We start from the raw sequence: 10,153 nt of genomic DNA, 5'->3' as shown, positions 1-10,153 counted from the left end.
TTAGATGCATAAGCTCTGAGTGGATGCTGGAGCATTACCGTGTGAAAGAATTGGGCATGGTCCGGCCAATTGAAGTACCACTGAGCAACAAAGAAGGTTATAAAACAAGGTGATTTCAATACAGCTACATGGTCCCCAGGGTATATGAATATAAAGAGACATGAGACAAAACAATCATAATGAATAAGATTACATGGACAGGGAGACCTGATCCTAGGTCAGCACTCCTCCTCTGAGACACTTCCCAGGAGTCACCAGGACCAAGAAACCGAACACTTACTGTTGTAAAGTCTAGTTACAGCAGGTGTTTACTGCCATCTAGTGGAAGATACCAATAAAACACGATTGTCAGGGTGGGGAGACGGCTGAGCTGAAACAGAACGCAAAGAAGACTATCCTGCTCAGAACAGTGAACAAACAAAGGCAGAAGCTGCTGGTAAAGCAACACTCACGGTGTGATGGAGAGTGGTAAAGCAACACTCACTGTGTGATGGAGAGTGGTAAAGCAACACTCACGGTGTGATGGAGAGTGGTAAAGCAACACTCACGGTGTGATGGAGTGTGGTAAAGCAACACTCACGGTGTGATGGAGAGAGTGGTAAAGCAACACTCACGGTGTGATGGAGAGTGGTAAGCAACACTCACGGTGTGATGGAGAGTGGTAAAGCAACACACTCACGGTGTGATGGAGAGTGGTAAAGCAACACTCACGGTGTACAGATGTTAAATAAATAAGTGTTAGCTTCCTCAGCACCATGCACCCCACTGTTGCACACCGGCGGTGACCAGAAGAAGAAACCGGAGACAGTGACAGACTACAATCACACAAAGGTATATACAGTATCTCTACCATATACAGATAGCCTTCCCATCTGCCAAACACCAAATAGGATCCCCTTTTATTATATTACATTCATATTATTACTATTAGTATTATCATTCTATATAATTATAACCTTTTCTATTCTATTTTATTTTATGTAAAAGCTTGGTGTGGATGCACTCGACCAGATGTCCAGACTGTACTCTATAAAAGGGGGTACTCTCCTCTGGCCTGTTGACTGTACTCTGTAAAAGGGGGTACTCTCCTCTGGCCTGTTGACTGTACTCTGTAAAAGGGGGTACTCTCCTCTGGCCTGTTGACTGTGCTCTGTAAAAGGGGGTACTCTCCTCTGGCCTGTTGAGGTGTTCTACAATGTGCTCGACATGACTGCTATCAACACGTGTTGTACAAGCAATGCCTTGACAAAACAGTCAGCAGGAGACATTTCATCATGGATCTGGCATGTGAGCTTCGTGAGAACCACATGAATGCAGAGAAAGAAGCTACAGTCACCAAGCAGGCCGCCAAGACAGCAGGTCCTCCTCTCCCTCTTCCCCAAGAACCACAGCTCCCACTGGGGAAAAATACACAATGTCAAGTCGGCAGGTGCACACCAAACAAGGCCCATGAAAACTGTGTGCAGGGCAACCGATTTGATTTGTTTGTGGACCCGAAACATTAAGAGAAGATGTGATTGATTCATGTGTAAAGGCGCGGTACAGTGTCTGATACAAGCAACAAATGATTGTTTTTATAACTTGTCATGAATATATTTCCACAAAAATGTATTTATGCAATTAATCATTTATAATTGTTAATGCACTGGTGCTTTTGTTTAGGAATACAGCAAATCATTTCACCTGAACACCTGGCTAGTTATATTATTATTATTATACTTTTTCCATTTGTACTTTGTCAAAATAAACAGTAAATCGACTTTATTAACTCTATTACTAATTGAATCTACAAATACAGTTGATTAAATGGTTTACACTGTAATGTTTTTATTGTAAGGGAAACAGAAATAGGCTATAGGCCGATTATATTTTTACTTTGTAGAATTAACTATTGTTGTTATTTTATTGATATATTTCCACTAATATTTCTTCATGCAGTAAATAATTTACAACAGTTAATGCACTATTTATCAAGCGTTTATTTAACAAACCATGTTTGCTCACCTTGCACCTTGCTGGTTGATATGCATCTGATGCATATGCTAAAGTGTACGCCTGGTAACTTTCTCTAGCGGGTTCTTATATGCTGAAAGAACAGGCGGTTCTAGTGTTAAGGACTGGTAGATGGGTGTTGCTCATGCATTCACTCATGCTGACCGGCTCCAGTACTTTGTTCTTGACTAAAGCGTCCAAGTCAGCCTTGACTTTTGGTCTGATAGCATAAGGTACAGGTCCTGCTTTCAGAAACGTTGGTTTGCTGTCTGGCTTAATGCTAAGCTTCCCTGTAATGTCGTTCATACTACCCAGCTGTCCATTAAAGACTTCTCCATGTTTCTTTAAGATGGCAGGTAGGTCTGTGTCTCCATGTGTCATTGTATGCACTGATGGCCAGTCCAGTGTGATTTTCTCCAACTATGAACCTCCCAGTAGTGATGCATAGTCTCCTTTCACAACATAGAGTGGCAGCTTTTCAGTTTGTCTGTTTACCTGAACTGTGACATCAGTGATGCCTCTCACAGCGACAGATTCACCTGTGTAAGTATTTAACACGAGGTGCGCTGGTTGAAGTGGAAGGTGTTTCATTATCTTTTTTCTGACACAAGAGATACAGCTGCCCCTGTGTCAATCTCCATACCCACTGGCTGTCCCTCTAGCAAGGGGGAGACATAGTAGCCGTGCGGCCCGCCAGGAAAAAGTCAGGATTTTCAGTGTGAATTCCTGGTCTGATGAGTCACTCACCTCAGTGTTCTCTTACTCAACAGTGTGAACATGTCTATTTGTCTTTCGTTGGAATGTCTGTTTCTTGTTCTCTGATCTCTTTTTGTTTCAGGAGGCTTGTTCGATGTGACCCTTTTTACCACAGACTGGACAATCCATGTCCTTCCACCAGCATGTTGATACCTGATGTCCCACCTTGCCACAGTGGAAGCATGTGACTTGATTTCCCTGTCTCTGATTTTCAGTTGAAACTCTGTGCACTTTTCCTTTTTTTATGATTAACTTTTTATTTATTTTCAAAGGAACACAGACAAGAACAAATAGCAGCAGGAATGGTTATACAGCTAGAGACACAATACTGTTAAAATATATATCAGTATATTATGGAAACTAGTTACTGCAGATAAATACAATTATAATAAACCACATATACAATCACCCACCTCAGCTGCATCAACCCACCCTCCAACCCTTCCTGGGACCACCCCCAACCCACCCTCCAACCCCTCCTGGGACCACCCCAACCCACCCTCCAACCCCTCCTGGGACCACCCCAACCCACCCTCCAACCCCTCCTGGGACCACCCCAACCCATCCTCCAACCCCTCCTGGGACCACCCCAACCCACCCTCCAACCCCTCCTGGGACCACCCCAACCCACCCTCCAACCCCTCCTGGGACCACCCCAACCCACCCTCCAACCCCTCCTGGGACCACCCCAACCCATCCTCCAACCCCTCCTGGGACCACCCCAAGCCACCCTCCAAACCCTCCTGGGACCACCCCAACCCACCCTCCAACCCCTCCTGGGACCACCCCCAACCCACCCCTCCAACCCTCCTGGGACCACCCCCAACCCACCCTCCAACCCCTCCTGGGACCACCCCCAACCCACCCCTCCAACCCCTCCTGGGACCACCCCAACCCACCCTCCAACCCCTCCTGGGACCACCCCAACCCACCCTCCAACCCCTCCTGGGACCACCCCAACCCACCCTCCAACCCTTCCTGGGACCACCCCAACACACCCAACCTGATCTCCATTAAATTAAATACTAAATCAAGGTACACATTTGCACAAAAATTATAATGAACGGTCAATCTGTTGGGTAAAACCAACTACAGGAGTTCTTTTATGGTTTCAGCTGCAATTGTTGTTTGGCCCCATGAATCCTAGCAGTGGATAGTTCTAAATACATTATATCTATAAAAGTGCTGATCCAATGAGGTGTGGTGGTTGCCATCTTAGTTCCAACATATTTTTAGCTGCTGTCCAACCTGACAACATTATACGTCTTTGCTGTAATGGCAGTGGTGAATTATCATTCAGTAATAACAGTTTGGGGAACAAGGTATGAGGATACCTCTTTCCAAAACATGTCCCTGGTCACTCCCAGTACATATGATTAAAGTAGCCCAAGGCACCTTGATTACATAGATCACACAGAGGAGCGGTTGTGATTTCTATTAAATGATGTTTTCTAGGTGGAAGGTTTACCCTGTGTATGAGATTACAATGTATCAGCTGATGATTAGGATTGTTAGATGAACCCACTAAGTTCCTGATGAACTCAACTGGTGAGCCTCTTTAGCAGCTAGTTCCATGGACACACTGATTTCAATGTCCTTTGCCAAGGTCAGATGACTTTCAGTCAACAGTCTCTTTTGTGTAGCTTCACTCCGTAGCCCACATACTAGTCTGTCTCCTAATGATGTCATTTAGAACAGCATTAAACTCAGTGTTCTGGTAGTTTATTTAATGCAGCAGCAAACATTGTTACTGATTCTCCCTCTTCCTGATGTCTCCTGTGGAACCTGAACCTTTCAGCATTAACTAGTGGTTCTGGTGAAAAGTGTCCTTTAAGTATCTCCACAATATCCCCATACGTCTTATTACCTGTTCTGACTGGCTGTAGCAGGCTGCCTAGTAAATTACATGTCTTTGGCCCCATTACACTAAAACATGGAGGCACAATGTTGTCCTCATCCATGTCATTTACAAGAACTAAATATTCAAACCGTTCTGTATATGAGCTCCACTGCTCAATACTTTTATCAAACTGTCCAATGTTTCCATCAATTCCAATAATTGTTCGTTTCTCAATAAGCTCCTGATTGTCACTCACTTCAATATTGTCCTCAACCACGGCAATATTTTCCTCAGTCACGTGATCTTCATTCACTTCACTCACTGACGTTTCCTCCTAAGTTCGCTCATTTAGCAGTTTTAATTAAAAGATTTGTCTTCACAGTTGAATAAATGTCCTATCCTTTAATCACTGTATATTCCTCTCTTTTAATCATTTTGTTTTCCTGCTCCGACGTATGTCTCGAGTCCTTTTCTGCCGTCCATGACGATGTTAACTCTCTTTCTTAGCTAGCTCGACTATGCACTTGCCTCTGCTATCATTTCACTGTGCTAACATTAGCCTAGACTGTACCACAGAAAATAACAGTTTTAAACTGTTGTAAAAACCCACTTCTTCCAGACAGAATAGTTCCTGTAGATTCAGACTTACTCATCACCAATCTGTTGTTATGTCTCGTGGGTTTCATAACCACGTCTGTATAACAATTCAATAATGATAAGACGGGAGACAGGAATCAGTTCAACCATTTATCTGGAACGTGATCATCTCAACACATACAAACCCCCATGATGCTCTGCGGCACAACCCCAATATACAACAAATACATAGATAAGTAAATGGACACTAAACAAAACTCATAGAGGAATCTAAATGCTCAGTTGTAGAAAGTAGGGCCATGGGATAGGGTCAGAAAGGTCAGTATGTTTAATAACTGGTTCCAGAGGTGACACAACAAGCATAAGGTCCATTATAACACAGTGAAGTAGAGGTGGGAGCTAAAAGCAGACATGGACAGTGAGATGGTGTGAGGAGGTCAGGGGTGAAACACTAGATCAGGACAGGTAGAAATGGCAGGGCTGGAAATAGACAGAGACACATTCTGATCATGGCTCAGACCTGACCTGAGACACCCAAACAGAAGATGCCATAGCAAAGTCCTGTCCAGTAGGCTATATGGGATTTCCTTTCATCAAAATCCAACACATGGAAATGTGTCCAGTGTGTGTGTGTCCAGTGTGTGTGTGTGTGTCCAGTGTGTGTGTGTGTGTCCAGTGTGTGTGAGTGTGTGTCCAGTGTGTGTGTGCGTGTGTGTGTGTGTCCAGTGTGTGTGTGTGTGTGTCAGGTGTGTGTGTCCAGTGTGTATGTGTGTGTGTCGTGTGTGTGTGTGTCCAGTGTGTATGTGTGTGGGTCCAGTGTGAGTGTGTGTGTGTGTGTGTCCGGTGTGTGTGTGTGTTAATGTGTATGTGTGTCCAGTGTGTGTGTGTGTGTGTGTCCAGTGTGTGTGTGTGTGTGTGTGTGTGTGTGTGTCCAGTGTGTGTTTGTCCAGTGTGTGTGTGTGTGTCCCTGTGTGTGTGTGTGTTCAATGTGTGTGTGTCCAGTATGTGTGTGTGTTCAGTGTCAGTGTGTGTGTGTGTGTTCAGTGTGTGAGTGTGTGTGTTTCCAGTGTGTGTGTGTCCAGTGTGTGTCTGTCCAGTGTGTGTGTGTGTGTGAGTCCTGTGTGTGTTTGTCCAGTGTGTGTGTGTGTCCAGTGTGTGTGTGTGTTCAGTGTGTGTGTGTCCAATGTGTATGGGTGTGTGTGTCCAGTGTGTGTGTGTGTGTGTGTGTGTGAATCCAATGTGTGTGTATGTGTGTGTGTGTCCAGTGTGTGTGTGTGTGGATGCGTGTCCAGTGTGTGTGTGTGTGTCCAGTGTGTGTGTGTCCAGTGTGTGTGTGTGTGTTCAGTGTGTGTGTGTGTGTGTCCAGTGTGTGTGTGTGTTCAGCGTGTGTGTGTTCAGTGTGTGTGTGTATCCAGCGTGTATGTTTAGAGTGTGTGTGTGTCCAGTGTGTGTGTGTCTTAAGTGTGTGTGTGTGATCAGTGTGTGTGTGTCCATTGTGTTTGTGTATCCAGTGTGTGTGTCCAGTGTGTGTGTGTGTGTCCAGTGTGTGTGTGTGTGTGTGTGTGTGTGTTCAGCGTGTGTGTGATCAGTGTGTGTGTGTCCATTGTGTTTGTGTATCCAGTGTGTGTGTCCAGTGTGTGTGTGTGTGTCCAGTGTGTGTGTGTCCAGTGTGTGTGTGTCCAGTGTGTGTGTGTGTGTGAGTCCTGTGTGTGTTTGTCCAGTGTGTGTGTGTGTCCAGTGTGTGTGTGTGTTCAGTGTGTGTGTGTCCAATGTGTATGGGTGTGTGTGTCCAGTGTGTGTGTGTGTGTGTGTGTGAATCCAGTGTGTGTGTATGTGTGTGTGTGTCCAGTGTGTGTGTGTGTGGATGCGTGTCCAGTGTGTGTGTGTGTCCAGTGTGTGTGTCCAGTGTGTGTGTGTGTGTTCAGTGTGTGTGTGTGTGTGTGTCCAGTGTGTGTGTGTGTTCAGCGTGTGTGTGTTCAGTGTGTGTGTGTATCCAGCGTGTATGTTTAGAGTGTGTGTGTGTCCAGTGTGTGTGTGTCTTAAGTGTGTGTGTGTGATCAGTGTGTGTGTGTCCATTGTGTTTGTGTATCCAGTGTGTGTGTCCAGTGTGTGTGTGTGTGTCCAGTGTGTGTGTGTGTGTGTGTGTGTGTGTTCAGCGTGTGTGTGATCAGTGTGTGTGTGTCCATTGTGTTTGTGTATCCAGTGTGTGTGTCCAGTGTGTGTGTGTGTGTCCAGTGTGTGTGTGTCTCAGTGTGTGTGTGTGTGTCGTCCAGTGTGTGTGTGTGTGTGTGTCCAGTGTGTGTGTCAGGTGTGTGTGTCCAGTGTGTATGTGTGTGTGTGTGTCCAGTGTGTGTGTGTGTGTCCAGTGTGTGTGTCCTGTGTGTGTGTGTGTCAGGTGTGTGTGTCCTGTGTGTATGTGTGTGTGTCCAGTGTGAGTGTGTGTGTGTCCAGTGTGTGTGTGTCCAGCGTATGTGTGTGTGTCCAGTGTGTGCGTCCACTGTGTGTGTGTGTTTGTGTGTGTCCAGTGTGTGTGTGTGTGTGTGTGTGTGTGTGTCCAGCGTATGTGTGTGTGTCCAGTGTGTGTGTGTGTGTGTTTGTGTGTGTCCAGTGTGTGTGTGTGTGTGTGTGTGTGTCCAGTGTGTGTGTGTGTCCTGTGTGTGTGTGTGTGTCCAGTGTGTGTGGAGTGTGTGTGTGTGTGTGTGTGTGTGTCCTGTGTGTGTGTGTCAGGTGTGTGTGTGTGTGTGTCCAGTGTGTGTGTGTGTCCTGTGTGTGTTTCCTGTGTGTGTGTGTGTCCAGTGTGTGTGAGTGTGTGTGTCCAGTGTGTGTGTGTGTGTGTCCAGTGTGTGTGTGTTTGTCCAGTGTGTGTGTGTTTGTCCAGTGTGTGTGTGTCCAGTGTGTGTGTGTCCTCTGTGTGTGTGTTTGTGTGTCCAGTGTGTGTGTGTCCAGTGTGTGTGTGTCCAGTGTGTGTGTGTGTGTGTGTCCAGAGTGTGTGTGTGTCCAGTGTCCAGTGTGTGGGTGTGTTTGTTCAGTGTGTTTGTTCAGTGTGTGTGTGTGTGTCCAGTGTGTGTGTGTCAGTGTGTGTGTGTGTGTGTGTGTGTGTGTGTGTGTGTGTGTGTGTGTGTGTGTGTGTCTAGTGTGTGTATGTGTGTACAGTGTCCAGTGTGTGGGTGTGTTTGTCCAGTGTGTGTGTGTGTCCAGTGTTTGTTTGTCCGGTGTGTGTGTGTGTGTGTGTGTGTGTGTGTTCAGTGTGTTTGTTCAGTGTGTGTGTCCAGTGTGTGTGTGTGTGTTCAGTATGTGTGTGTGTGTGTGTGTCCAGTGTGTGTGTGTGTCCAATGTGTCAGTGTGTGTGTGTCCAGTGTATGTGTGTGTGTGTGTGTCCAGTGTATGTGTGTGTGTGTGTGTCTAGTGTGTGTGTGTGTGTACAGTGTCCAGTGTTTGTGTGTGTCCAGTGTGTGTGTCAGTGTTACCATGGTTATTATTTACAGGGACACTGAGGAGTCAACATGAACCCAAAACCCTGGATAGAGGGACTCAGTGAATGTGGAGTGGAATGTGTTCAGGTGGGTCAGTGTGTCAGAGGAGACTCTGTAGAAGGACAGAGTGCCGGCTGGCCAGTCCAGATACACTCCTACTCTGTGGGGGCTGGAGGAGGGGACGTCTATGGTAGTGGACTTATTATTGTGACAGGCAGAGTAACTGTTGTCAGAGCAGTCCAGACTCCAGGACTTGTCATTGTATACAAGCACACAGTCATTACCCCCTCCTCTCCTGCTGATTCCTTTATATGTCACTCCTATAACAGCCCCTCTCCCACTCCACTCTACCTCCCAGTAACAGCGCCCAGTCAGACCCTCTCTACACAGCACCTGAGGCCAGAAATCAAATCTCTCTGGGTGATCAGGATACGGCTGCTCCTCTTCCCCCCATGTCACCTTTCTGTTCTCCTCAGACAGAGAGAGGAATCTGTATACTGTGTTTAGGTCCAGTGTGAGATCACAGACATCTGATGGATGAAACCAGACACAATATTAGAAATCATCATCATTCACATTAGAATGTTAACTCACTTTTCACTAATTCATTTAATGTAGATGTTTCTAGGTATCAAAAGGAGAAGTTAAGGTAACTTGAGACTTGTTGAATGATCATATGTTATACTGTATGGTAATATAAAACACACTTATTCCCATTAATTACACACACACACACACACACACACACATCCTGAACACACACACACACACTTCTAACGTAACACGAACACGCAACACACACACACACACACAGACATTAATTACATACACACACACACACACATCCTGAACACACACACACACACATTTCTAAAGTAACACAAACACGCCACACACACACACACACACACACACACACACACACACACACACACACACCTTCATGCATGCATGCATGAACACACACACACACACACATTTCTAAAGTAACACAAACACGCCACACACACACACACATTGTCAAAGCAACTCTTTGTAAACTTTGGTGTCCCTGATTTGTGCTTCTGTAGAACTACAGCTGATATTTAATATGACCAAGTAAGTAATGATGGTGGTCTTTGACTTTGACTTCACTTGAATTAAGACTTATTCTTAGTCATATTCTTCACAGCAGTCAACACTCACATTTTCTAAGTCCAGGTTTCAATGTGATCTCTACACCATGTTCCACACTGTAGCGGTAAGCAGAAGAACAGACAGTCATTGAGGGATACACCTGAACTCACACACACACACACACACACACACACACACACACACAGTCAGCATATAACTTTGTGTGTGTCTAGTGTGTGTGTGTATATGTGTGTGTCCAGTGTGTATGTGTACAGTGTTTGTGTGTGTGTCCAGTGTGTGTGAGTGTGTGTGTGTGTCCAGTGTGTGTGTGTGGGTCCAGTGTGTGTGTGTGTCTGTGTGTGTGTGTGTGTGTGTGTGT

This window comes from Coregonus clupeaformis, unplaced genomic scaffold (assembly GCF_020615455.1).
Source record: "Coregonus clupeaformis isolate EN_2021a unplaced genomic scaffold, ASM2061545v1 scaf0014, whole genome shotgun sequence".
Taxonomy (NCBI): domain Eukaryota; kingdom Metazoa; phylum Chordata; class Actinopteri; order Salmoniformes; family Salmonidae; genus Coregonus; species Coregonus clupeaformis.
This window is presented reverse-complemented; position numbering follows the sequence as displayed.